The sequence below is a fragment of the Artemia franciscana genome, chromosome 12, assembly GCF_032884065.1.
Source record: "Artemia franciscana chromosome 12, ASM3288406v1, whole genome shotgun sequence".
Taxonomy (NCBI): Eukaryota; Metazoa; Arthropoda; class Branchiopoda; order Anostraca; family Artemiidae; genus Artemia; species Artemia franciscana.
Window position 1 is genome coordinate 33,422,632 of NC_088874.1, and position 27,029 is coordinate 33,449,660.

The 27,029-nt window shown below is 34.9% G+C and overlaps 1 protein-coding gene and 1 long non-coding RNA gene across 2 annotated transcripts in view; one reads left to right on the forward strand and one right to left on the reverse strand.

The window, feature by feature from the left end:
• Nucleotides 1–1,399: 1,399 nt before the first annotated feature.
• Nucleotides 1,400–25,223, reverse strand: LOC136034019 (uncharacterized). The gene is made up of 3 exons (XR_010619093.1): nucleotides 24,815–25,223; nucleotides 19,283–19,380; nucleotides 1,400–1,559 (listed from the first exon to the last, which is right to left on the reverse strand). It is a non-coding gene; the product is annotated as an uncharacterized LOC136034019 (long non-coding RNA).
• Nucleotides 23,901–27,029, forward strand: part of LOC136034018 (MYND-type zinc finger-containing chromatin reader Zmynd8-like) — an 88,983-nt gene continuing 85,854 nt past the window's right edge. The window contains exon 1 of the mRNA XM_065715068.1: nucleotides 23,901–24,028. The gene's annotated coding sequence lies outside the window, so the exon portion shown is untranslated. The remainder of the gene's footprint in view (nucleotides 24,029–27,029) is intronic.

The window sequence follows — 27,029 nt, forward strand, 5'->3', positions numbered from 1 at the left end:
TGTTTGTTTGCGGAAAGAGCAATTTGGTATTATGTCCACTAGCTCTTAATTTCTCAATTGCCAAAGCAACAGTTCTCATAGCCTGTTGTTTTCGTAAATGAAGTATTGCCGTAATGAAGAGATTAGACTATTGATGAAGAGATTAGAAGTATTAGAGATTAGAAGAGATTATTAGTAATGAAGAGATTAGAAGTATTGCGTAAATGAAGTATTGGTGAGAGGACTGTTACATCAGTTGCGGCGGAAACTACTTTTTTCCAATAATATATAATCCAATTATAATCCAATAATTGGATTATATTGGAAAAAAATTATATTGGATAAAATTATATTGGAAAAATATAATAATATTTTCCAATAATTATATTGGGAAAAAAAATATTGATATTTTTATAATCCAATAAAATGGATTAGGCAAGCTGTAACTTTATATCAATCTTAACATTGTAATGCATTCATTGAGGTGTATTAAAAATTTTATGATTTATTTTCCCAACCAAGCGTAAATCTTTAGTTGTCACATCTCTAAGTATATCGCTAATGTCAATGTTCTTTTTTTATTCATATCCAAAAATTAAACCTCTCAATTTCTTATAGGACATTGGAGTCATCACCTTGAACTGTAAAGCACTTGCATAGTTTAAAAGATTATTGCTTGTGCTCACCAGCGCTCCATTTATGTAGACGCTTATTTGTCTGAGCAAATTTGTGTAGTACACAATTTTCGTAGGATATCCCCTAGGCTGCACTTGAATTCTAATTCTTAGATTTTCTAACAATCACACTAAATCTACAAATGTGGAAGACAAATCTATGAAATTGTCTTCACTGGAATACATTTGAAAATGAATGTTTTCAGAGAGGGGTTGTTACAGATAAAATTGTTCATAGTAACCATGTTTTACACTCACATCAACATTTTCTGCATTGAAAAGATTTAGAGATGAGGTGGCTGAAGGATGAGATTCGTTATGTGGTAAATATACCATTTCTAGGGATGAAATCCTTTCTAGAAGTAACAATTTTTACTCTTGGTTTCTTTTTTATCTTTAACAGAAGCGATATTTTGAGCTTCCGGCATGAGATGAGACTGATGAGTCATAAGGTGTTTCTTGGCCTTTTCAAACCTTTTTCGCTTTGTTGTGATTTCAATCGCTCATCGAGGAATTGCGCGCTGGACAGAGATTTCGTGAAACACTTTCTATAAAATTCTTTTATATTTTTAGTACCATTATGTCTTTTACAAAGGGGTAGTGCAGAGTGAAAAAAAGCAATGTAATGACCAGAAATTATTCCATATATGGATCAAAAGTGGGCGTTTGGATGTAGAAACCCCATTCTACCAGCTAAGAATTTTTTAACCAGAAATTACCCCTGTATATCGGGGTAAATTGCCCACTTTATCTTTCAGCTATTACAAGGTCCCCCCATTGAAATCATGAGTCTTAAAATACCTACCGAGGTGGTGTCGGTGTCCATTGTCGGGTGCTGCTCGCTTCTTCTTTTCCAAAGAAATTAGACAGCAAATCCTCAATCTATGCTGGCATTTTAGGTGCGACCTGAAAAAGAGCGACGATTGTTATCCCTTGAAACATATATAATTTTATGCTGTAAGATAGAATATTAGGCTGAAAAGGAGGATATTATTAATCTAAGAGAAGAATATTAATCAGAGGAGCAGTAACTCCTCAAAACCCCCTTCTTGAAAGCAGGGATATGGCCCCCTTCAACAGTAAAACACTACTAAATATTGTTCATACACTTAGGCTTTCTTGAAAAAATATCAAATGTGAAACTTCAAGCTACACCCCAAAAAGGCAGGATGTTAAAAACTTGTTATTTTCAAAACGTATAGTTAATCGCTAAAATCAATCAATCAATCATTTTATTAATGCTAAAACGCTATTACAAACGTAAAAAAGTGACATTAAAAAATCATAAAAAACAGAAAAAGAAAAAAAAAGACAAACAAACAAGGACATTAAAATTTAAGAAGATTCCTGAAAACAATTTTGAAAAGAATATGTGAGAGATATATCGGTTAGGAAATAATTCGAAAGAGGAAAAACAATAGGAAAACAAAAAAATAAAAACAGAGGAGAGAGAGAGAAAAAAAAATTGCCTTTGCAGAAAGAAATAGAGGGAAATACGGAGGGATAGCGTTCCATGATAGAATTGATTGATATATGGGAGACCTCTGAGCTGCTGTAGGTTTTAAACATAGCTTTTCTTTTTCCAAGATATGATAGGAATGAAGAATTTTTGGTTAGTTTAAGGATGACTACGGATACACGTTTATTTATTGGTTGTCCTTTTCTTAGGGATTATTCTATGAAACTATATGTTGAGCTTCTCACTTTCAGAGGCAGCATTGCCGCACAGTGGCATATTTGTTCCTAAAGAATAAAATAGTTCGTATAAAAAATACGTCTAATATAGACGACTATTTAAAAGCTACATCTAAGCAGGTTGATTCACTTAATATTCGATAAAATTATGTACAGTGATGCATAATTTCACATCAGCTATTATGAAGAACAGTCTGAGGGGTCACTGAGTGGGTGAATGGGGTGGGAGGTATCCCTGATGCCTCAAAAAGTGCATTTTACACCCAATTTTTTAGCTTTTCGTGAGTATTCAGGTAAATATAGATTAAGATTTGAGGCGGAGGTTTTAATTAATCTCTATTCTCATTTTATCTTGGCTAAACTTGGATATGGTGTGAGGTCATGGCTCTATTCTTGGTGCAAATGTTTTTTGTTTTTTTGTTTTGTAATATAAAGGATTACATTTATCTGCTTTCCGGTGAGAAAGTTAAAGTTGAGGAGAGACATCTTGAATCTCGTCAGGGAATTTCACAGGATAAGGAAGACCTTGCTATTAACTTCTTTTTACATTAAAATGGAAATGGCAGATTTTATGTTATTAAAACAATTCTGTGGAAAGAAATTGTAAGTAAGAAACAGTAGATACAATGGGTAGTTTAACTATCAACCTATACAAATTATAGGCTAAAACGTTTAATGGTTTTATAAATTTCAACGATTTCTCTTCAATAAAGTTCTATTGAATGTGATTTAACCTTGTTGTAAACTAAGGCATGGTTTTGGTCAATTTTCCCGGCAAATTGGTATGATCTTGATAAAATTTCTAAACCATTTCTGAAGGCTAAGAACACCATCTACATATATTTCAACCCCCTATTTGCAAAATTTTCATGTTTTTCGTGTCAATGGTGCTGATTCATTTGTTTTCAATTTTTTTTTTTCATTTCTTGATCAAACCCATGATCATCACTTTTGACAAAATTTGTCAAATTTATTAATTTCATGAACATAGTCAAGCTTCCAGTTTTTATGGCATATGTTAACCTAAGTCAAAAGCCACTTGATTCACGCATGGCAACAATCATTTTGATTGATCCTAATGATATTAAAGGTCGTTGCACAAACAAATTTCTGGGATTTTTGAAAAATAGCCTGAAAAAAATAATGTCGGATCGAAATGAAAACAGAGTTGTCAAAAGGACATGTCTTCAAAATCTCGGAAGTAGCTGATCCTATCATAGACACATATTAAGTAATCTAACTCAAAACTACTTTCAGGGATCCTGTAAGCCCCCGTAAATAGAATCCACCATATTGTCACAAACTATAAAGGTAAACGGATAGTTTCAGATTAAATTCCTAGGGCGGTGGGGCGAGATAAGGCTCCATGGAGGGCAGAGCAATCAGTAAAGAACCCTAGAGCTGCGGCATCACCTGCTGATGCATCTGCCTCGTTTCTGTAGATTGATTCTGATCCCTCTTCCTCATAGGACCAAAATACTTTGTAATCCCACATTATTAACGGTCTTAATCAAGGGCATATCCAGGATTCTGCTCAGAAAGGAGGAGGAATTTTCTCATCGTGAGAGGGGAGGGGGGTACAAAAAACATTCAAAAACGGATCAACTTGAAAAAAATTTCAAAAACGGATTGTTTATGTGCATTTTCCTACGTTTTCACGAGTCAGATTTAGGAAGGGGGTTCAAACCTGGCATCCCCCTCCATGGATACGGCCTTGGTTTTACTCAGCTCTATTGATGCTTCACATACTAATTTTGGTATTACAGTTACTATAACGCGCTCCCACATGCTCCTCAAACCATTTACCTAAATACTGCCGTTAATTAGACAAAACTTAGTCATAAGCATTTGCCACAAAAAAAAATGGCGGTAGATTAGCTAGAAAGAATCTGAAGGACAAAAATCAATTTCAATATCTTTGGAATTACCCTAAAAAGTCACTTCTGATTTACATTTGACAGCAAACATTTTTTTTAATTCTTGTTAGTGTAAGCACGGGTCACCTCTTACTTACAGTTCGTCTCCACACAAATCTTTGATAAGTTAAACCACAGCATTATATCCGCCACATCAATATGAATGTTAAAAAAAAAGCTCCTGGCAAGAGTTGCCTTCCCACTCCTGTGAAACTCCCTGATGACACTCGAGATGTCCCTCCTCAACTTCACCTTTTGTATTGGAAAGCAAACGAATATAATCTTTTAGTTACAAAGAAAATTTTTCTGCATCAAGAACAGAGCTATCACCTCATAGTACCTATAGTCATACTATTAAATAAAGGGAGATTAGAGATTAATTAAGGCTTTTCCCTCTGACCTTTTACTATTTACCTGCATGATCACGAAGAGTTAAAGAATTGGGTGTAATATGCACTTTTTGAGGCATCGGGGAAACTCCCCGCTCCACTAACCTACGCAATGACCCTCCAGACTCTCCTCCACAACAACTGATGTGAAACTATTCATCACTGTGTAAATTTTTATGAAATACTAGCTGTTGGGGTGGCGCTTCGCGCCACCCCAACACCTAGTTGGTGGGGGCGCTTCGCGCCCCCCCCCAAGCCCCCCCGCGCGCGTAAGTCGTTACGCGCCATATTAGTTACGCGCCATTGTAGTTGTGTCCCTATGTCCCACCTGTGAATATAGATATATATATATATATATATATATATATATATATATATATATATATATATATATATATATATATATATATATATATGTTTTTAACTACGTAAAACTTGCGAATATACAACATTCTTTGCTGTCCCATTGTCTGTGCATATAAATAGATTTTCAGGTTTACCGACTCTTGAACATGCAACATATAATGGTCCATGGGAAAACAATCCGTATTCAGATCTATACCTCATGATTCTAATGATTGCCCTTGAGCTTTGTTGATGGTGATTGCTAATCGACCATTCCCTGAGTCACCATCGTCATTTATATATCCCCCTGTGCACCCCGGCGTCCCCTTTGTAGTTATGTCCCTGTGTCCCGGTCGTCATTTATATTCCCTGTGTCCGGGCGTCATTTATATTCCTTGTGTCCCGGTGTCCCGGTCGTCATTTATATCCCCCTGTGCCCCCCGGCGTCCCCATTGTAGTTGTGTCCCTGTGTCCCGGTCGTCATTTATGTTCCCTGTGTCCCGGTCGTCATTTGTATCCCGGTGTCCCGGTCTGTATATACATTCGTTTTTTAGTTTTGTTTTTCTCCTTTATTTTTTTCCTTTTTTCTTTTTTTTCTTTTTTAGTTTATTTAGATTTTTAGATTTTTTAGTTTTTTTATTAGTTTTTAGTTTTTTTGTAGTTTTTACCATTTTTTTAGTTTTTTTAGTTTTTTTTTTTACTTATGTCCTGGTCGTCATTTATACTCCCTGTGTCCCGGTCGTCATTTGTGTCTCGATGCTTTGTTGATTGCTAATTTATATTATATTTATGTTTATATTTTTTATATTTATTAATATTTTTTTAGTTTTCTTTTTCTCTTATTTTTCAGTTTTTTCCTTTTTTTTAGTTTTTTCTTTTTATTAATATTTTTTTAGTTTTCTTTTTCTCTTATTTTTCAGTTTTTTCCTTTTTTTTAGTTTTTTCTTTTTTAGTTTTTAGTTTTTTTTTGTTTTTTACCTTTTTTTAGTTTTTTTAGTTTTTTTAGTTTTTTAGCTTTTTTAGTTTTTTATTAGTTTTTAGTTTTTTTTTTTAGTTTTTGCCTTTTTTTAGTTTTTTCAGTTTTTTTTAGTTTTTAGTTTTTTACCTTTTTTTAGTTTTTTTTAGTTTTTTAGCTTTTTAGTTTTTTTTCTTTTTAGTTTTTTTTGTAGTTTTTACCTTTTTTAGTTTTTTTTCTTCTTTTGTATTAGTGTGAAATAATTCAGACGTCATATGCGGACAAACACGACGTCACTCGACAGACAGACAGACAGACATAACCCACAAACAACTTATTTTTATATATATTTATTCATATTTTTTTAGTTTTCTTTTTCTCTTTTATTTTTCAGTTTTTTCCTTTTTTTTAGTTTTTTTCTTTTTTAGTTTTTAGTTTTTTTTAGTTTTGTACCTTTTTTTAGTTTTTTTTAGTTTTTTTAGTTTTTTAGCTTTTTTAGTTTTTTTATTAGTTTTTATTTTTTTTGTAGTTTTTGCCTTTTTTTATTTTTTTCAGTTTTTTTTTAGTTATTAGATTTTTACCTTTTTTTAGTTTTTTTTAGTTTTTTAGCTTTTTTAGTTTTTTTTTCTTTTTAGTTTTTCTTGTAGTTTTTACCTTTTTTAGTTTTTTTCTTCTTTTGTATTAGTGTGAAATAATTCAGACGTCATATGCGGACAAACATGACGTCACCTGATCCACGATCCACAGATCCACAGACAACTTATTTTTATATATATAGATAAAGTGAATCAACATGTTTAGATCTAGTTTTTAGATATGTCTATATTAGACACGCTTTTTATACGAACCATTATATTCTTTAGGAGCAAATGTGCCACCTGGCGACAATGCTACCTCTGACAGTGAGAAGCTCAACATGTAGCTTTTCAATAATCTTCAACCGATTTTTGCCTAAAATTTTTTAACTGATAGTAAATTTATCCTCTGAGTCAAAATTGTAGTTCTGTTCAACAAATGGGCAGATAAATGACTCTTGCTGTGACAAGATAAAAAGAGCACTATAAAGTGTAATTTTATTTCGAATAAGCCGTCTTCCGATTTTCTAGGAGCATTGGTTTTATATAATAATCAAAACAGGTCCCTACAATTGCGGTATCAGCTTCTTATGCATCGGCCTCGTTTCTGTAGATTGATTCTGATCCCTCTTCCTCATAGGACCAAAATACTTTGTAATCCCACATTATTAACGGTCTTAATCAAGGGCATATCCAGGATTCTACTCAAAAAAGGAGGAATTATTTTATCGTGTGAGGGGAGGGGGGTACAAAAACTTTCAAAAACGGACCAACTTTCAAAACTTTCAAAAAAAGATTGCTTGAGTGCATTTTCCTACGTTTTTACTAGTCAGATTTGGGGGAGGGGGTTCAAAATTGGTAGCTCCCTCCAAGAATACGGCCTAGTTTTTATTGAACTCTATTTATGCTTCACATATTAATTTCGGTATTACTGCTACTGTATCGTGCTTCCTCATGCTCCTCAAGCACTTTTTCGCAATAATTCTTTCAGTTAGACAAAATTTTGTCATAAGTATTTCCCACAAAAAAAAAGAAAAAAAAAGAAAAAAAAAGAAGAGATTAGCCAGAACTGAATCCAATTAGTAAATGAAAATAAACAAAAAATAACATAGTTACGAAGCTATTTCCCCCATTATCAATAAACGGAGCAAACATCCTCAGACTCGTGACACGAAAAGTTCAGTCAAGGCCTGTCTTGGTCGAGCTTTTTGTTAAGAAGTAATGACGCCAAGGCTATTTTTAAAAAAATAGATTTTTAACCGAGAACTTTTATTGTAAGTGTTTTATTGTTTATTATTTTCTTCGCTGAAGAAGACCCTTAGATATAGGGCCGAAATAGTCAAATAGGTTTCGTTGTTGACTGTCTTGGGAAAAAAGTCCTCATTATTCTCTCTTCTGTAGTTTTATTATGGAAAGGCAGTGTGGTCTTCGTCATTATTTATCTCTATTTATATGTTGCTTTCACTTGACTTGTCAAATACAAAACAGTCCACCTAGCCAGATGACCCATTTTGGATTTGGACAGTTAGGTGAGCAGCAGATACAGTGTGATCGGCCTGTACAAACTATAGGCCAAAACGTTTAGTAATTTTTGAAATTTAACGATGTCTCTTCAATAAAGTTCTATTAAGTGAGCTTTAACTCCGCCACAAACTAAAGCACAGTTAAATTCAGTTAATTGTGTTCTTACAATAGATATCTTTAAGAGAAGTAGTGTACCTTATCGAATCTTAAATGTATCCTCTTTGTCATTCCATTATATTTTCTACGTTGTAAAGGTTGTAAAAATTGTTCTTTTTCCAAGATATGTTAGAAATGAAGAATTTTTTATTATTTTAACGAATACACGTTTATTTGTTGGTTGTTCTTTTTCATGGATTATTGGACTACGGATACACGTTTATTTGTTGGTTGTTCTTTTTCAGGGATTTTTGGATTACGGATACACGTTTATTTGTTGGTTGTTCTTTTTTCAGGGATTATTGGATTGCGGATACACATTTATTTGTTGGTTGTTCTTTTCTCAGGGATTACTGGATTACAGGTACACGTTTATTTGTTGGTAGGCCTTTTTTCAGGGATTATTGGATTACGGATACACGTTTATTTGTTGGTTGTTCTTTTTCAGGGATTATTGGACTACGGGTACACGTTTATTTGTTGGTTGTTCTTTTTTAAGGGATTATTAGATTACGGATACACGTTTATTTGTTGGTTGTTCTTTTTTCAGGGATTATTGGATTACGGATACACATTTATTTGTTGGTTGTTCTTTTTCAGGGAGTATTGGATTACGGATACACGTTTATTTGTTGGTTGCTCTTTTTTCAGGGATTATTTTATAATGCCAATGGTCCGAGAAAATCGGAAGACGGCTTATTCAGCCAAAAATTACCAGTTAAAGTGCTCTTTTTATCTTGCAATAGCAAAGAGTTGTTTTTCTGCCCATTTATTGAACTACAATTTTGACGCAAAGAGGATAAATTGTGAGACAACCAATCGGTTTAAAACTGTTGAAAAACCTCATGTTGAGCTTCTCACTTTCAGAGGTAGCATTGCCACACAGTGACATATTTGTTCCTAAAGAATAAAATAGTTCGTATAAAAAAAGACGTCTAATTTAGAAGTATATTTAAAAACTACATCTAAGTATGTTGACTCACTTGACATTTGATAAAATTATGCTAAGTGATGTATAGTTTGACATCAGCTATTATGAAGGTGAGTCCGGGGGGAGAGGGTCACTGCGTAGGTGAGTGGGGTGGGAGGTGTCCCTGATACCTCGAAAAGTGCATTTTACACCCAATTTCTTAACTTTTCGTGAGCGTTCAGGTAAATACAGATTAAGGTCTGAGGGGGAGATCCTAATTAATCTCTAATATCACTTTATTTTGGCTAAACCTGAATGTGCTGTGAGGTCATGGCTCTATTCTTGATGCAGAAAAATATTTTTTTATAACATAAAGGATTACATTCATTTGATTTTCGGCAATAAAGGTAAAGTTGAGGAGATACATCTTGAATGTCGTTAGGAAATTTCACAGAAGGGGAATGCAACTCTTGCCAGTAACTTTTTTTACATCAAAATGGAAATGGCGGATATTATGTTTTGTTTTATACACAAAACAATTCTATGGAAACGAATTGTAAGTAAGAAGCGACTGGTGCTTACAATAACCAGAAAATAAAAAGAGTTTTTGTCAAATGTAAATTAAAAGTGGCCTTTTTGGATAATTCCAATGATATAAAAATAGGTTTTTGCTAAGCTCAACAAAGGTCACGAGCCTGAGAAATTTTGCTCCATTAACAGACAATGCGGGAAACAGCTTCGCAACTATATACTTTTTTTTAATTCACTAATTGGATTTAGTTTCAGATTCATTCTACCTAATCTCCCGCCATTCCTTTGTTTGATTACTCCGTATATGAAATGGGTTGTCCCCTCCGCAGTCCCACGCTCTTTACGCTAAAGTTTGACTCTTTGCCACAATTCTACTTTTTGAAACAATTAAAAACTTTAGCGTAAAGAGCGTGGGACTGCGGAGGGGACAACCCATTTCATATACGGAGTAATTTCTGTTCGTTTTAAGTTTTAATGTCGCTCCTTACTTTCAGTTAAAAAAACTATTTTTTTTATTTAATTTCTGGACGTTTTTGAATTAATGCATGTTTGATTTTGGCTCTCCGCACATAAATTATTGAAATGAAATTAGTATATTAATTTTTTTTTTGCTAAATGGCTTTCTCTTAGTTTTGATCAGACGATTTTGAGAAATAAGGGGTGGGGAAGGAGGCTTAGCTGCCCTCCAATTTTTCGGTTACTTAAAAAGGCTACTAGAACTTTTAATATTCAACGAACGTTTTTATTAGTAAAAAATATACGTAACTTAAGAATTAACTTACGTAACAAACTTTTATATTCTTATATTTTTATTATGTGTACGAGGGGGTTTGTACCCTCGTTAATACCTCGCTCTTTACACTAAATCGTAAGTTTTGTCCCAATTCTTTAAGAATGACCCCTGAATCAAAAAGGCCGTAGAATAAATAGTTGAAATCACTAAAAATATTTTAGCATAAAGAGCGAGGTATTTATCTCCTCCTAAATACATCGCTCTTTATGCTAAAGTATTTTTAGAACCCCTCATATGCGTAATAATCTCTGTTCGTTTTAAATTTCAATGCTATTCCTTACTTTCATTTGAAAAAACTTTTTCATGTTTATTTTTTCATTGTTTTTTTATAGTAATGCTAGAAAATCCTGCGCCCTTTTCATTGAATTTTTCTTCCCCCATGACATATTCCTCAAAGAAAAGATCCTCCCACAAAGCCCTCTCCCATCAACCCCACCCCCCAAACCAAAAAATCCCCATGAAAACGTCTGTACACTTCCCAATAACCATTACTATATGTAAACATTGGTCAAAGTTTGTAACTTGCAGCCCCTCCCTCAGGGATTGTGGTGGAGTAAGTCATTCCCAAAGACATAGTTATTATGGTTTTCGACTATGCTGAACAAATTGGCTATCTTAAAATTTTAATCTGTTGACTTTTGGAAAAAAAATGAGCATGGGAGGGGGCCTATTTGCCCTCCAATTTTTTTGGTCACTTAAAAAGGACACTAGAACTTTTCATTTCCGTTAGAATGAGCCCTCTCGTGACATTCTAGGACCACTTGGTCGATAAGATGACCCCTGGGAAAAAAAAAAATAAATAAACACGCACCCGTGATTTGTCTTCTGGCAAGAAATACAAAATTCCACATTTTTTAGATAGGAGCTTGAAATTTTTGCTATAGAGTTCTCTGATATACCGAATGCGATAGTGTGATTTTCGTTAAGATTCTATGACTTTTAGGGGATGTTTCCCCCTTTTTTCCAAAATAGGACAAATTTTCTCAGGCTCGTAACTTTTGATGACAAAGACTAAATTAATTGAAACTTATATATTTAGAATCAGCGTAAAAATTCGATTCTTTTGATGTATCTTTTAGCAACAAAATTCCGTTTTTTAGAATTTCGTTTACTATTGAGCCGGGTCACCCCTTTCTACAGTTCCTTACCACGAACTGTTTGAAAAGAAAATAATTCGGTATTTCGGGGCTTCTGACATTATTACTCCTTTGCGGAAGTTAGGCTCAAAATTGAAAAAGGATTATATTTTTTCTCTGGGCCCCTTCCACCTCTTAGTTCGTTTATTTTCCCGTTAGTTTTCACCTGTTTTCGCTTTATAGTTGTGTTATCTCTTAGCAGTTCTTTCGTTAGTTGAGTTATGGTTGTGGTATATATGTTTTATCGCTCGTATAGTTGTGTTATTTTCAAATTATACTCCATAATAGAGAGGCTCCGAACACCCAGCATTGTATGTTAAGCTCTTGATTTGACGTTTTTTTCTAACGTGACCACATTCGTCCTGCACCCTTTTCATTGAATTTTTTCCCCCATGGCATATTTCTCCAAGGAAAGATCCTCCCACATAGCCCCCTCCCTCAACCCTACCCCCAAAACCAAAAAAAATCCCCCTGAAAACGTCTGTACACTTCCCAATAACCATTATTATATGTAAACACTGGTTGAAGTTTGTAACTTGCAACCCCTCCCCCAGGGACTGTGGGGGAGTAAGTCATCCCCAAAAACATAGTTATTATGATTTTCGACTATGCTAAACAAAATGGCTATCTCAAAATTTTGATCCGTTGACTTTGGGAAAAAAATGAGCGTGGGAGGGGGCCTAGATGCCCTCCAATTTTTTTGGTCACTTAAAAAGGGCACTAGAACTTTTCATTTCCGTTAGAATGAGCCCTCTTGCGATATTCTAGGACCACTTGGTCGATACGATGACCCCTGGGAAAAAAAAAAAAAAAACAAAAAAAAAAACAAACAAATAAACACGCACCCGTGATTTGTCTTCTGGCAAAAAATGCAAAATTCCACATTTTTGTAGATAGGAGCTTGAAACTTCTACAGTAGGGTTCTCTGATACGCTGAATCTGATGGTGTCATTTTCGTTAAGATCCTACGACTTTTAGGGGATGTTTCCCCCTATTTTCCTAAATAAGGCAAATTTTCTCAGGCTCGTAACTTTTGATGGCTAAGACTAAACTTAATGAAACTTATATATTTAAAATCAGCATTAAAATGCGATTCTTTTGATGTAGCCCTTGATATCAAAATTCAATTTTTTAGAGTTTTGGTTCCTATTGAGCCGGATCGCTCCTTACTACAGTTCGTTACCACGAACTGTTTGATTTGTGGGAAACGCTTATGACTAAGTTGTGTCTAAACTAACAAAAGTATTTTGACAAAGGCCTTGAGGAGCAGATGGAAACCCGGTATAGTAGCAGTAATACCAAATTGAAATGTAAGGCATCAATAGAGCTGAGTAAGACCAAGACTATATTCAGGAGGTGGGGCTACCAGGTTTGCCCCATCCCCGAAAAAATGTTCGTCAGGCTCGTAAAAATGTGGGAAAATACATATAAACAAATTTTTTTATGTGTTTTTAAGTTTTTTCTTACCCCCCTCCCTAACAAAAATACCTCCTCTTCCTCTGTACAAAATGCTAGATACAACCTTGGTTGAGACTCTTAGTAACGTGGTATTACAAAGCATTTTTGGTCTATGAGAAGGAGGGATCAGAATCGATCTACAGAAACGAGGCAGATGCATCAGAAGCAGATGTAGCAACTGTTGAGCCCTTTACTGCTTGCTCTGTGCACTGCCCTCGGAACCTCATCTCAGCCCACCGCCCTCAGGAGATCATCTGCAACTATCCATTTATCTTAATAGTCTATGACAGCATAGTTGACACTATCTATGGGGGTTTACAGAAGCTATCATATTAGTTTTTCAGTTTTAGTTTTTCAGATTACTTAATGTGTCTCTATTATATGATCAAATTCTTCTGACATATTGGAGATATTTCGATCCGATTTTATTTTTTTGGGGGGGGGGGTGCCAGGCTATTTTTCAAAATCTCCGTGAATTTGTTTAGTGCAACGAACTTTAATATCATTAAGATTAATCGGAATAATTACTACCATGCGTGAATCAGGTGACTTTTGATTTAGTTTAGCGTATGCTAAAAAAAGTGGAAGATTGACGATGTTAATGAAATTAATAAGCCTAACAAGTTTCGTCAATATTCATGAGGAAGGGTGTGATCACCACTGAAAAATAAATGAATCAGCACTCATGAAACGAAAACAATGAAAAGTTTCGCAGTTAGAGGCTTAAAATATTTGTAGATGGCGTTATTGACATTCAGATTTATTGTAGAATTTTCATAACGATCAGGTCAATAGTTCGGGAAAATTTTTCCCTTTATCTCATCTCTATGCATGGGCGTACGGAAGGGGGACAGGAGGACAGCTTCCCCCCTCTAGAGCTTCAAATTTACACTAGAAATGGCTGAAAAGTAGATGGTTTTTCAACCATTTTTTTCAAGCAGTTGATAAAGGTAGATGGTTGTAAAAGCTGGAAATAATTAGCTGGCATGACATAATAAAAGTCAAACAAGAACTAATTATCGATAATGTCCTGGCAAGATTTAGACCTAATCTAAGAATATTAATGCTGAAGCTTATTGAGGATTTATGATTTTTGGTGACTACTTATTAATAAAGATTTTATAGATATGATAGGACTTACTTGAAATGTAAGGTTTTGTGAACTGCCAATATAACTTCAGCCCCCCCACCGTCCTTCATCATAGAATTGCCCCCCCCCCCAGAGAAGAAGGTACGTACACCCATGTCTCTATGGCAACCTCTACCCAGAATTGTCGGTGGTCTAGACATAGGCTGGTTTTATCTTGTTTGCATACCAACTTTTTTTTTTTTACTGCAATTGATGTATTTGGTGCATATTGTCTAACCTCAATTACCTTTGCCGTTTTCTCCAAGAAATAATTTTTCCTAAGCTTTGCTGAAGCATGGCTGATGACTTCAGCAGTCAAATCTTCGCTGGCGTCCCGGAAGTGCTTCCATGGGTCTGTAGGATATTCAGTCTGTCAGGCTTGCGAACTGATTGTGTAAGTTCTAGTAGAAGTATTCTTTCACTGTTTGAACTTTCCATTTCTACACGTCTAACTTCATTTTTCGTCAGAATCTTCAACTTCTCCATGTCTAACTTCTTTTCTGACAGTTATCCCTTCCTCACGCTCAACTTCAGGAGTTTCTTTGCACCTACAAGTGTATGATCATTTTTTACCTATAGCCCGGGGCACGCTCCTCTATAAGCTCGAGAATTGATGACTGAGGATTCTCATCATCGATGAATCAATATATGGTTGACTTGTGCAGCTTTGGAGCCATCGTCTGAGACCCAGTTCATCCTTTAAGAAGGTTTGTGCCTGGCAGCATATAAAGTTTTTTTCATTTTTATTGCTACTTAACTATGCATAAATTGTAAGTTTTGTTGGTGCTCATGGTGCAAAATAGTTGCTATTGTGTCTAAATTTGAGAAACAATGGTATGACCCCTTCTTTCGGCGATAAACTTGAACTGCTCTAGCAGTGGTGTAATTTTGTCAAAATCCTGGGTAGGGAGATTTGAAGCCAATTTTCCCAAATCAAGTGAAGATGACAGTGAAAACTGGAAAATGAGTCATGTAAATGGGGATGGAAAAGTCTCCTGGAATGAATGAATTTTTAGAGGTTTTGCGAGTTCAGGGTGCTAGAAAAGGTTTGAAAATTAATGTTAAGAAGACTAAGTCACTAAGTCACAGTGAAGACGAAAAAGTTACGTTGGGTAGCGAAAAGATTGATCAGGTGGGTAGCTTCACTTATCTTGGTAGTATTATTAGTAAAGACGGTGGGAATAGTGAAAATGTTAAAAGTAGAATAGCCAAGGCTCAGGGTGTTTTTTCACAGTTAAAAATAAAGTTCGGAAAAATAGAGGATAAGTCTACAAACCAAGATTAGGATATTAGAAGTGATGACAGTGGTCAAATATGGCTCTGAAGCATAGGTGCTTCGAAAAGCGGATGAGAATGTACTAGATATTTTCCAGAGAAATTGCCTACGGATTGTTCTGGGTACCCAACTGACTGACCATATTTCAAACAGTAGGTTGTACGAAAGATGTAGTTCAATCCCGCTTTCTAGGGCTATAATGAAAGAAAGGTTGAGATGAATAGGCCACGTTCTGCGGATGAAAGATGACACATTGCCCTTTTTTGCCAACCGTCTGGGGCTAAACGGAAAGCAGGTCGTTCTCGTCTGGGGTCGGAGGATGTCATAAATAAAGATTTAAAGTAAAAGGGAACTTCCTGGGAGATTGCAAAGAGGGATGCCTTGAATAGATTGGGTTGAGGAAAAGCGTGCATAGCTGGGTCGGCCCCAGGCGGTTTGGTTCTGCGGTGAGTTATTAGTCGTAGTAGTCAAAGTATTACCATAAAAATAGATATATACTAAAGAATATTAACAATGAGAAAATCTTATATTAACAATGAATCGGGAAAGATTATATAGCTTATCAATTATTTCGATTGAAAGTGAAAACACAGGGAAATTAAATTTTAGAGCAATTTTAGAAGATCTTATACAACAAAAACTTAGTAATATATAGACTTCTGTATTCATATTCGGTGATGTTAATTTCAAAAGGTATTTTCAGCAGTCTCATAATATCTAGAAGACAAAAACGTAAATTAACGTACGCTCAAAATGATGACTAAAATAGACAAAATAGGACAAAAACGTAAACTGAAAATGAACACGCTGGACCCCCAAATGAGACAAGATAATAAGAGTGACCTAATAAATGTAAATACACGTGTGAAAATGAGAAACCCAGACCATCAAAAGTGGCAAGATCAATCCGAGCAGCTAAGGCAAATGGCATTGAAAAATGTCTGAAGTAATGATAAACGAAAATGAACAGCAAAGAAATATGTGGTTACAAGATAAGTAGCAGCGAGAATTATAACGACTCAAAAAAGAAAGCGAAGAACAAAAAAAAAATATGCGGTAACAGGACATGGACGGTGACTATCAGAACAAATAAGAATAAAAATACAGAACAAAGAGATATGTGGTTCGAAGATATACGACAGCAAGAAAAAAGACATATGCATTTAGAAGATAAGTGGCAGCGATAATGACAAACAACAGCAGGAATCAGAACTTATCAAATATAAAAACGATGAGAAAAGAAATGTAGGATTAACAGACACGCTAAAGTTAGTATTTGAACGTGTCAAAAATGGAATTGAAGAACAAAGAATTTTGCTGGTACAAGACAAGTGACAGATAGAATCAGAACATGTCAAAAATTAAGAGAAATAAAAATGAAATATAACATTAGAAGAACGACACAATCGCAATCTTAGAGGACAATAAACTATTGCGAAAAATCCAGTAAAAACTTGAAAAAATGCCTTAAACTAAACTAGTTGTAAGTACAAGTACTTGGAGCCCTTCAACGATGCATATATTCACCGTGGAGTCTTCCATTTCGGCGCAGGAAAAGTATCCAATAAAGGTGACTTATTTGAAGGTTGCTGACTGCTCGGTCGACTTGCATTGCTACCGGCGAATTCCCAATTGAACTGGTTTGGCCTATTATATGACATGACTTACTCTGTATGGAGTTCCAAAAACAAGATCGAACCTTGAACTTAAGGTGTACTTTTTATTTATTCAACGTAAGTGATGATTAAAGCATTAATAGTCGTAATGCTTTCAGCTTCAGAGTAGCTGGACAAATTTATCACAAAATCAATTTAGTGACACATCCATTGTAGACATTCTGAAGTGATGACCATTAGCCTCGGGGAAATAGCTTCGAATACAAGACAAGTGACATGGATAATCAGTATATAAAGTCATGCGACATAGCCTTTGGTTACGAGAGATCCCATAATTTAAAGGACGTGCAAGGTGTTCTTAGCAGCTTCAGCTAAAATCTTTATGCCCCCTTGTGATATTTAAATTTTATAATTTAATATTTTACGTGCATTCACCAGAAAAAAGCTTAAAAGATCGTTAACTTGGTATATTTTTGCTATTTAAATATACATGAATGTGACGTCATTCCTATGGAAAAGGTTGTTTTTTCAATCAAGATTCTAAATTATAGTCGAAGAATACACATCAGTAGGGGGAGTTCCAAAAACAAATACGAAACTTGAACTCATGTTTTTTTTATATTCATTCAACGTAAGTGATGATAAAACATCACTAGTCTCGATTTTTTCCGCTTCAAATTAGATGGACAAATTTATCACAAATTCAATTTAGTGACACATCCATTATAGATATTCTGAAGGTGATTCCCAAATGTACTTTTTAGATCCCGATGAAGCTGCTAAAAATACCTTGCGCTTCCCTTAAATTTTGGGATCTCTCATAGCCCAATGGCTCTCTTGGAAGAAATATTTGGAGACACATACAACTATGCTTAAGGTTAATAAAAATGCGGAGAGTGGAGGATGATTTAAATCAACCTGTTGCTTCACTGGGGGAACATCCTCTGATACAAGACAAGTGACACTGAGAATCAATATATAAAATCCTGCCGCGTAGCCGTTGGTCTCCCAGTATATACATATATATATATATATATATATATATATATATATATATATATATATATAGGTTTACTTGAAAATTTTAAATATAGAGATGACACTGCAAAAACAATTCCAATCGGCCCCACACCTAGTCGATCTTGGCATGCTTTGGATACTTAAATAATGCAGGATTATTTTAATTTTGACAGGATTTTTTGTAGGAATTAAATTTCAGCTAGTGGAGGGGGGGGGGCAAACTGAGGTCTGGTGAGGGGAGCAGGCTTGAGTCTGGAATGGGTAGTTACCCTCCGGCCCTATAGCAAATCAAGCCCCTGTACTCTAGCCCCAACCTCCCCATTGTTTTGTCTAAGAGTATCTGAAACTTTCGACTCTTTCGTTGAACTATTCCCAATTTATTACAGACATCGTGTTGCGATGAACTGAAAACACGTAGTTTCTTTCAATTTACCTTTCCAGTCCAAGTCAACTTTAAATCTGCAGGTTAGGTGTTTAGGTGATTCAACTCGATCCTTTAATCCAATCCTGAGATATTATAAATGAATTAAAAATCAAGTTTACAAAGCGGTTCTGATTAAATCCTTGAGCTTAAGCTTTTAGCTTCGCTTAAAGTACAGCGGAAAGTATATAGTGTCTTTCAATTTACGACCCCAGCCCAGGTTAAATTTAAACTTACGTGATGCCTTCCATCCAGGAGTCCCTCAAAATTTTAACTTGATATTTTAAGAAGAAAATTTCCGTTCACGAGACATTGCAAATATGGTGTTTTCAGCAAGATAGATATAAGGGGGAGTGTGGGGCTTTCCCAGGGGGTCTCATATTTTGGCCCAGATTTTCACCTCACTGGAAATCCTCTACATGAGTCCTGCTGGGTCTTGTCTCACTGCAAAAAAGGGGTCCTGCGTAGCATAAAAAATAACATTTACGAAACTACCTGCATAAAGGATCGAAAGTTGAGGGGTATCATGAGCACTACCGGAAACTTTCCCAAGATGGGGGGGGGGGGGTATGAGGAGTTTCATGTTCGCCAAAATTTAAGCCGGAACCCTTCTTATTTTCCTTCTTATAAAAATTGTTTAATGTCTCCTTGCTTTCCAGGAAAAGTAGAAGCTTTAGATGCATATATGAACTGGTTTAGAACGGAGGGCCATAGAACTATAGAAGTTACCAAAATTTAAATGAGAATGTTCTCATTTTCCTATTTATATGTATTTTGTTGTCACCTTGTTGAGTGGGGGCGTTGAACCACTGTTCCCCTTGTTGGAGTCCATGGGAGTTATCCTGATGAAAAACTTTCTTAGATAACCTCACCTTGAAGATCCTGAAAAAAAACGAGCTTATAATCAAGTACGATATTTGAAATCCTCCTAATAAATATTTAGAGGAATGTACTTTTCAGAAACGATTATCACTAGGAATGGATCTAAGGAGGGTCAAGGGGGGTAGCCTAACCTGGGCACTGGTTCTTAAGGAGTGCCTGCTTGTAAGACACTTTTTGATCAAATAAAATTTCAACCCTAACTTTCCTGCTTTGAAACGCAAAAAGCTTGCCTTAAAGATTCATTTAATTATGCTTGTATCAGTTGCTTCTATTGAGAGAAGCTTCAACAAATGAAAGTTAATTAAAACTATATTTGAAACAATATATGAAACAATATATCTATATATGGAAAAACTTTCTTAGATGACCTCACCCTGAAGATCCTGAAAAAAATGAACTTATAATCAAGCACGATATTTAAAATCCTTCCCTCCTGATAAATATTTAGAGAAATGCACTTTTCAGAAACGATTATCACTAGGAATGGATCTAAGGAGGGCAGCCTAATCCGTGCACTGGATCTTAAGGACTGCCTGCTCGTAAGACACTTTTTGATCTGATCAAATACAATTTCAACCCTAACTTTCCTGCTTTGAAACGCACAAAGCTTGCCTTAAAGATTCATTTAATTATGCTTGTATCAGTTCCTTCTATTGATAGAAGCTTCAAAAAATTAAATTTAATTAAAAATAATTAATTAGAAACTGGACGGTCAAGCAGAGTTGACAAGCTTGATTATAATCAGTCTAAAACGTGACATAGCGTCAAAGCTTTCATAAAACGTTTTCAAAGACGCTATAAAGATATTTGTTAAAAAAAAAATACTTAAAGTTAAGTTTTAACCTACAAGACGAGATTAATTGTATGCAATTTAAATTATATGTGTACTATATCAGCAATAAAATGCTGCTACGTGGAATCTTAGAGTTTTAGTAAGCCTTATTTTCTATTCTAGGATTTACAGAAAAAACATAAAATAATAATTGTGGAACGATTAAACAAATATACAATACGTTTGTGTGTTCTCTAGACTACTACTACTACTACTAATAACTCACTGCAGCACCAAACCGCCTGAGGCCAACACAGCTACGCACGCTCCTCCTCCAACCTAATCTATTTAAAGCCTCCCTCTTTACACCCTCCCAGGAAGTTCCCATTTCCTTTAAATCCTTATTTATGACATCCTCCCAACCCAGACAAGGACGACCTGCTTTCCGTGTAGCCCCAGACGGTTGGCCAAAAAGGACAATCTTCGGTAATCTGTCATCCTTCATCCGTAGAACGTGGCCTAGCCATCTCAACCTTTCTTTCATTATAGCCCCAGAAAGCGGGATTGAACCACACTTTTCGTACAACCTACTGTTTGAAATACGGTCAGTCAGCCGGGTACCCAGAACAATCCGTAGGCAATTTCTCTGGAAAACATCTAGTAAATTTTCATCTGCTTTTCGGAGTGTCCATGCTTCAGAGCCATATTTGACCACTGTCATCACTGTAGCTTCCAATATTCTAATCTTGGTTTGTAGGCTTATCTTTCTATTCTTCCAAACTTTTTTTAACTGTGAAAAAACACCCTGAGCTTTAGCTATTCTACTTTTAACATCTTCACTGCTCCCACCATCTTTACTAATAATACTACCAAGGTAACTGAAGCTCCCAACCTGATCAATCTTTTCGTTACCTAAGGTCACCTGTTCATCTTCACTTATTCCTAACCTTAGTGACTTAGTCTTCTTAACATTAATTTTCAAGCCTATTTTAGCACCCTGAACTCGTAAAACCTCTAAAAATTCATTCATTTTGCTCACACTTTCATCTAATATGCTTAAATCATCAGCATAATCTAAGTCCAGGAGCGTTCTTCCTCCCCATTTGATTTCATGGTCTCCAATTGCCTTTCCTGTGCTCCTTAAGACGAAGTCCATCAAAATGATCCATATAAAGGGGGATAGAACACAACCCTGCTTAACTCCTGATTTAATACAAAACCAGTTGCTAACCTCATTTCCTACCTTAACCGCAGCAGTATTATTCTCGTACATAGCGCAAATCACTTTAATGTATTTTTCTGGTATACCATATAACGATAAGACCTTTGTTAACGCTGTTCTATCAACAGAATCGAAAGCTTGCTCATAATCGATAAAACTAAGGACCAAAGGTGTTTGACAACGAAGGGACTTCTCAATTATTAACCTAAGAGTGAAAACATGGTCGACACATCCTCTACCTTTTCTAAAACCGCATTGTTCTTCCCTTAAAACTTTGTCTACAGCATGTCTCAGTCTAAAAAGTATCATATTACTCAGTAATTTGCTACCTACAGAGACCAGACTAATGCCTCGATAATTCCGACATTCACTCTTGTCACCTTTCTTATACAGTGGTTTAATTAAGGTTTTCCTAAAATCATTGGGTACTTCCCCTTTTTCAAAAATCATGTTCATAATCTTCAGTAGCTTATTCCTAACCTCAGAGCCACCATATTTAAGGAACTCATTAATCATACTATCAGCACCTGGGGCCTTATTATTTTTTAATCCTTCTAGTACTGTCGCTAATTCTTCCTCACTAAACAAATCTTCCTTCACATCCAAGGTATCACAAACTTTTTCATTTTCATCTATATCTTTTCCTGCAACTGTATCTCGGTTTAGCACATTCTCAAAATGTTCCACCCATCTTTCTTTAATTTTTTCCTTATCACTAATTGTGACCCCATTTCTATCTTTAACTGGGACTAGTCCGGATCGGCTACTCCCTTTCAATTTATTAACATGCCAGTATAATATTTTACTATTACGCCGTCTAGCCGCATCTTCCAGATCCTCAGCAATTTTATCCATCGCCTCCATTTCACATCTCCTTAGTTCATATTTTAATGCTTTCTCCACTTTCTTTACATTCCTTTTGTTTTCATACGACCTATCGCTCAGATAATTCTTATACAAACCCCTTCTACTCTCTATTAAACCTAAAGCTTTTTCACTAATATTCCTAGTTGCTGTCTTAGCACTCTTCCCTAGGACACCATCAGCAACTTCACAAATTGTTTTTCGGAAATTATTCCATCCATCTTCCACATTGTCAAATTTTAAACCCTCAAGTTTAGTACTCAACTGTTCCTGGAATTTTTTTTTCTCAAATTTTCATCCTGAAGTCTACCAACATCATAACTTTCCGGGAGGGAGTTACTCTTCCGAAATTTCAGCTTTAAATTAACCTTAGACACTACTAGATGGTGATCTTTACTTTTAACATCAATAACGGCACTCCTATACACCCTAGTATCTTGTATTGATCCTGCTAGTCTTCTGTTTACAATAACATAATCAATAAGGTTTGCTGTCTTACCATCACGTGAATACCATGTCAACTTATGGGCCATTTTGTGACCAAACACCGTATTGGTTATAACTAGGTTGTTATACCTACAAAATTGCAAAAGCCTATAGCCATTACTGTTTTCTTTTCCAACACCAAAATTACCTAGGCTAGGATACCATCTATCCCTATTTCTACCAACCTGGGCATTAAAATCTCCTAGCAAAAACACCATATTTCTACCTGGTACCCTGTCTATTTGCTCCTGTAACTGTAAGTAAAATTCAGAGAAACGGAATAACCATGATCTGATAAACACATTGAGTCTTATGACCGGAAAACCAAATGCCATTCTTGCCCCGGACGTTAAGAAGCTTAAATTCGTCCCCGATTATTCTTCCTGAAGAGTTGAGGGCTGGTGGGGAGGACAGCAGCCTTCCTAACATTTGTGAGAGCTCGGATAAGCCGTTTGTAGTAACAGGCTGCAACTAAAGTGTGACCCATGTCAATAGAAAACCAAACTATATAAGAAAAATTTTAATGAAATTAAATGAAACAAAAAAGTCTGCTATTTATGCTGATTCTAAATGTGTAAATGTATTATTTTGAAAGTTGCACGTCAAGAGATACTATTTCTTTATTATTTTATTTTATTAAGCACGGGGAAAAAGCCATATGCTTGTCACAGTACAAATATAAGAAATGATAACTCAACAACAACATTGCAAAACAAAAAAATGTCTTCAGTAAAACAACTATACAACTAACTATATTACAGAAACTAACTATATTAAGAGATACTAGCATACACAAATCATTTAATTCAAAAATTGCAGAAGATTTTCAAGAAGAATCCCAGAAATAGAAATTAAACATCCCCAAAAAAGGTTTGTGGTCCTTTATGCAATGGAACTCAAAATGCACAAGAGCCATAATGTCAGTATTGACAAAATATGAAATTACTTACTTTTCCAGAGAAAAGGTGGTCACGCGTGTCACTGTCCATAAGCCGTACTTATATTACTAAAAGAGTGTGCAAATGAACGAGCATTTAAAGATCAAGGGCTTTTTTTAAATAAAAAAATTCCAAAAGGAAACTGTCACATTTAAGTATTTTGGCATGATCAATTAACAAGAGTCATCTCGAACCTGATATTCAGAAAGAGCTACTGACATCTGCAAATTATAAATCAGTTTTTGTGGCCTTGTCTCTTTCAGATAGCGCCGTTTGAGGATCAGTGCTTCATTGCAAATTCAGAAAGCGAAAGAGGTAGAGACAAAAAGAAATCTATTGAAAACCGAAACTTTTGCTAAGAATAAGGTAAATGTCTTCATAAATTGCTATATTTTTGAATTATTGGTATAGGATATGACTGCTTAAACTTGTGCTATTTTAGAAGAATCATCAGTGACCAAAACTAAGTTTCCTTGAAAGAGGCTAGGTATGGTTATTCTAGGCTAACCAAGCAATCTTCGAAGTTTCAGCCCTACAGTTAAAATAAGAATTATGTACTTGAAAAATAAGTAGAGGTTGAATTTAAATTAGGCCTAGGCTAGGTTAGTTTTCAGGTTTACTGAAAACTAACCTAATCATTGTGGCTTCAGGGTTTCATTGGCAGGAGGTGACCTCTGAGAGCCGTTGAGAAACAAAACTCGTTTTATAATCACACCAGCTCTAACATCCCAATTTATATCCTATGCTGCATACATTTTTGAGCAAGCCTAATAGGACCAGGCTACCAAAATTAATGAGACCTGCTTGTCTTCTAATATATCACCCATAAGTTCATTCTATGCCAACCCTTTCTGATCAGGCAAGCCCCAATGCTCTCAACTGTTTTAATAGCATTCTTATTTAATGGGTTTTTGATATCCTAGGAAACTGTTGAGTAAGATGACTAATGACAGCTTCATAAATTGGTATATGAGCCAAATTGGACTAAGCCTATTTCAAGAATTTACATTCACATCTTTAACTTCTTAAGGATACTGACTTGCATAATATGGTTAGAAATGCTTGAGAGATTTGTATTTTCTTTTCAAGAGTTGTTTTATAGAGTAAGGTTTATATTAACAGACTATTCAGGTAACTAAGAAATAAACTTACCCATCTAGTCAGAATTGCATCCTGAATCCAAATTTAACATTCATTTGTGGTAGAAATGAAGGTGATAAAGTTAGTTTCTGATGCAAATGAATGCCTAGATGCAGTCTTAAGCTAAATATGTAAGTTAACTGGACCTCTTCCTTTTTTTTTTTATAATCAACAGCTTTGGGTAAATATGCAGAACATAATTTAGCTAGGATGAAAGTGAATACATCACTTGATGCCTTTTCTTATACTCTTTTGTAGTTCAGCCAGTTGCAGCTGATTCAGGATAATAACTGGTTTTTTTTTCCTTGGTCTTAATAATAAAATGTTAATAAGAAACAAATTTGCAGATTTTTTAAAGAGAGCCAGAAACCCCTTAAAAATGACATCACATTATAACTGATGTCACTTTTTAGAGGTTTCAAGTTCTTTTGAAAAAAATTGCAGATTTGTTTTCAAAATAACATTTTACTGTTAAGAGTAGGAAAATAATATTTATTATTCCTAAGTCAGATGGCAATTTTTTTTCTAACTAGCCATTTTTTTAGAAACACATAAACTTTTGGTGACTATGGGTTGTTTTGAGCTTTTTAAGGGCTTAAAATGGAATTAGCCCCCTAAGCAAATTTTGAATTATGAAGGAGCATAAAGAAAGGTATCAAATCATTTCTGGGACAAGTTCTATTTTGAGTCCTTAATGGGGCCCCAAAAAGGTAAAACAGTTCAGTTTCCAAATATTCAAAATCATTCAAAAATAAACTGTGTATTGAGAAAAAATTGCCATTTGCAGCTGATTCAGGAATAACAATATTTTTTTTTTTCTCTGGCTTAGTAATAAAATAATATTTTATAGATAATATTTTCATTATTTTAATAATAATATTTTAAATTTATTTAAAAGAGTGAGAAACCTCTCAAAAATGACATCAGAACATAACTGATGTCACTTTTGAGAGGTTTCTAGTTCTTTTGAAAAAAAATATATATCAAATTGGTTTTCAAAATAACAGTTTACTGTTAAGACTAAGAAAATAACAATTACCATTCCTGAATCAGCTAGAAAGAGAAATTTTTTCTAACTAGCCAGTTTTTTATAAATACACTTCTAAACTTTTGGTGACTATGGGTTGTTTTGAGCCCTTTAAGGACTTAACATGGAATTAGCTTCAGAAGCAAATTTTGAATTATGAACGAGCATAAAGAAAGACATCAAATGATTTATTCACTTTCATCCTAGCTAAATTATGTTGTAGATTCTAAATTTATCCAGCTTTGTGTTGTTGATTGGTGAAAAAACAAACAAAAAAACTACAAAATTAGCAAATCTAAAAGTTTTGGATAAATTTGTAGACCATAATTAAAAAAGGATGAAAGTGAATACATCACTTGATGCCTTTTCTTATGCTCTTTCAAAGTTCAGTAATTATTTCTGGGACAAATTCTATTTTGAGCCCTTAATGGAGCCCCAAAAAGGTAAAACAGTTCATAATTTCCAAATATTTAAAACCATCTACCTAGCTCTCCTGGATCTACCCAACTCTCCTGGATCCACCCAACTCTACTGGATCTAGCAAATTCTCCTTGATCTCCTATTTGTTAAATATGAGGAAGCAATCCAAAGTGTTGAAACAGAGCTACCTTTTGGGGCAAGTGACCATGTAGCCATTGCTTGTCAACTAAAACTGTACCCACCAACAGACAATTTTAGAAAGCATGTGTTTACAAATTACATCAAGTTCCGGCAAGATTTAGCTAACCAAGATTGGTCTTTGATTGAAAATAAAAATATAAATGAAGCTTGGTTTGGTATGAAGAGGGTGCTTGTGAAGACAACTGCAAAATATACCTTAACCACTTGGAGACAAAGACCAAGAATGCTCTCTTGCATGACATGAGAAATTAGGCCAGCAATCTGAAAGAGAAAGCAATTCAGGAGAAAGTAAAAGGACATTCCAACACAGGCAGATTATAACAATTTTAAGCTAATGCAAAATAAAGTCCAGCAGCTTAAATGAGAACTTACAAGATGTATGAGGATTCCTTAGCATCAGCTTGAAAAACAAATCAAAAGAAGTTGTGTTTTTCAGAAATATACTTTTAAACTTTTGGTGACTATAGGTTGTTTTGAGCCCTTTAAGGACTTAACATGGAATTAGCGTCAGAAGCAATTTTTGAATTATGAAAGAGCATAAAGAAAGGCATCCAATGATCTATTCATTTTCACCTTAGC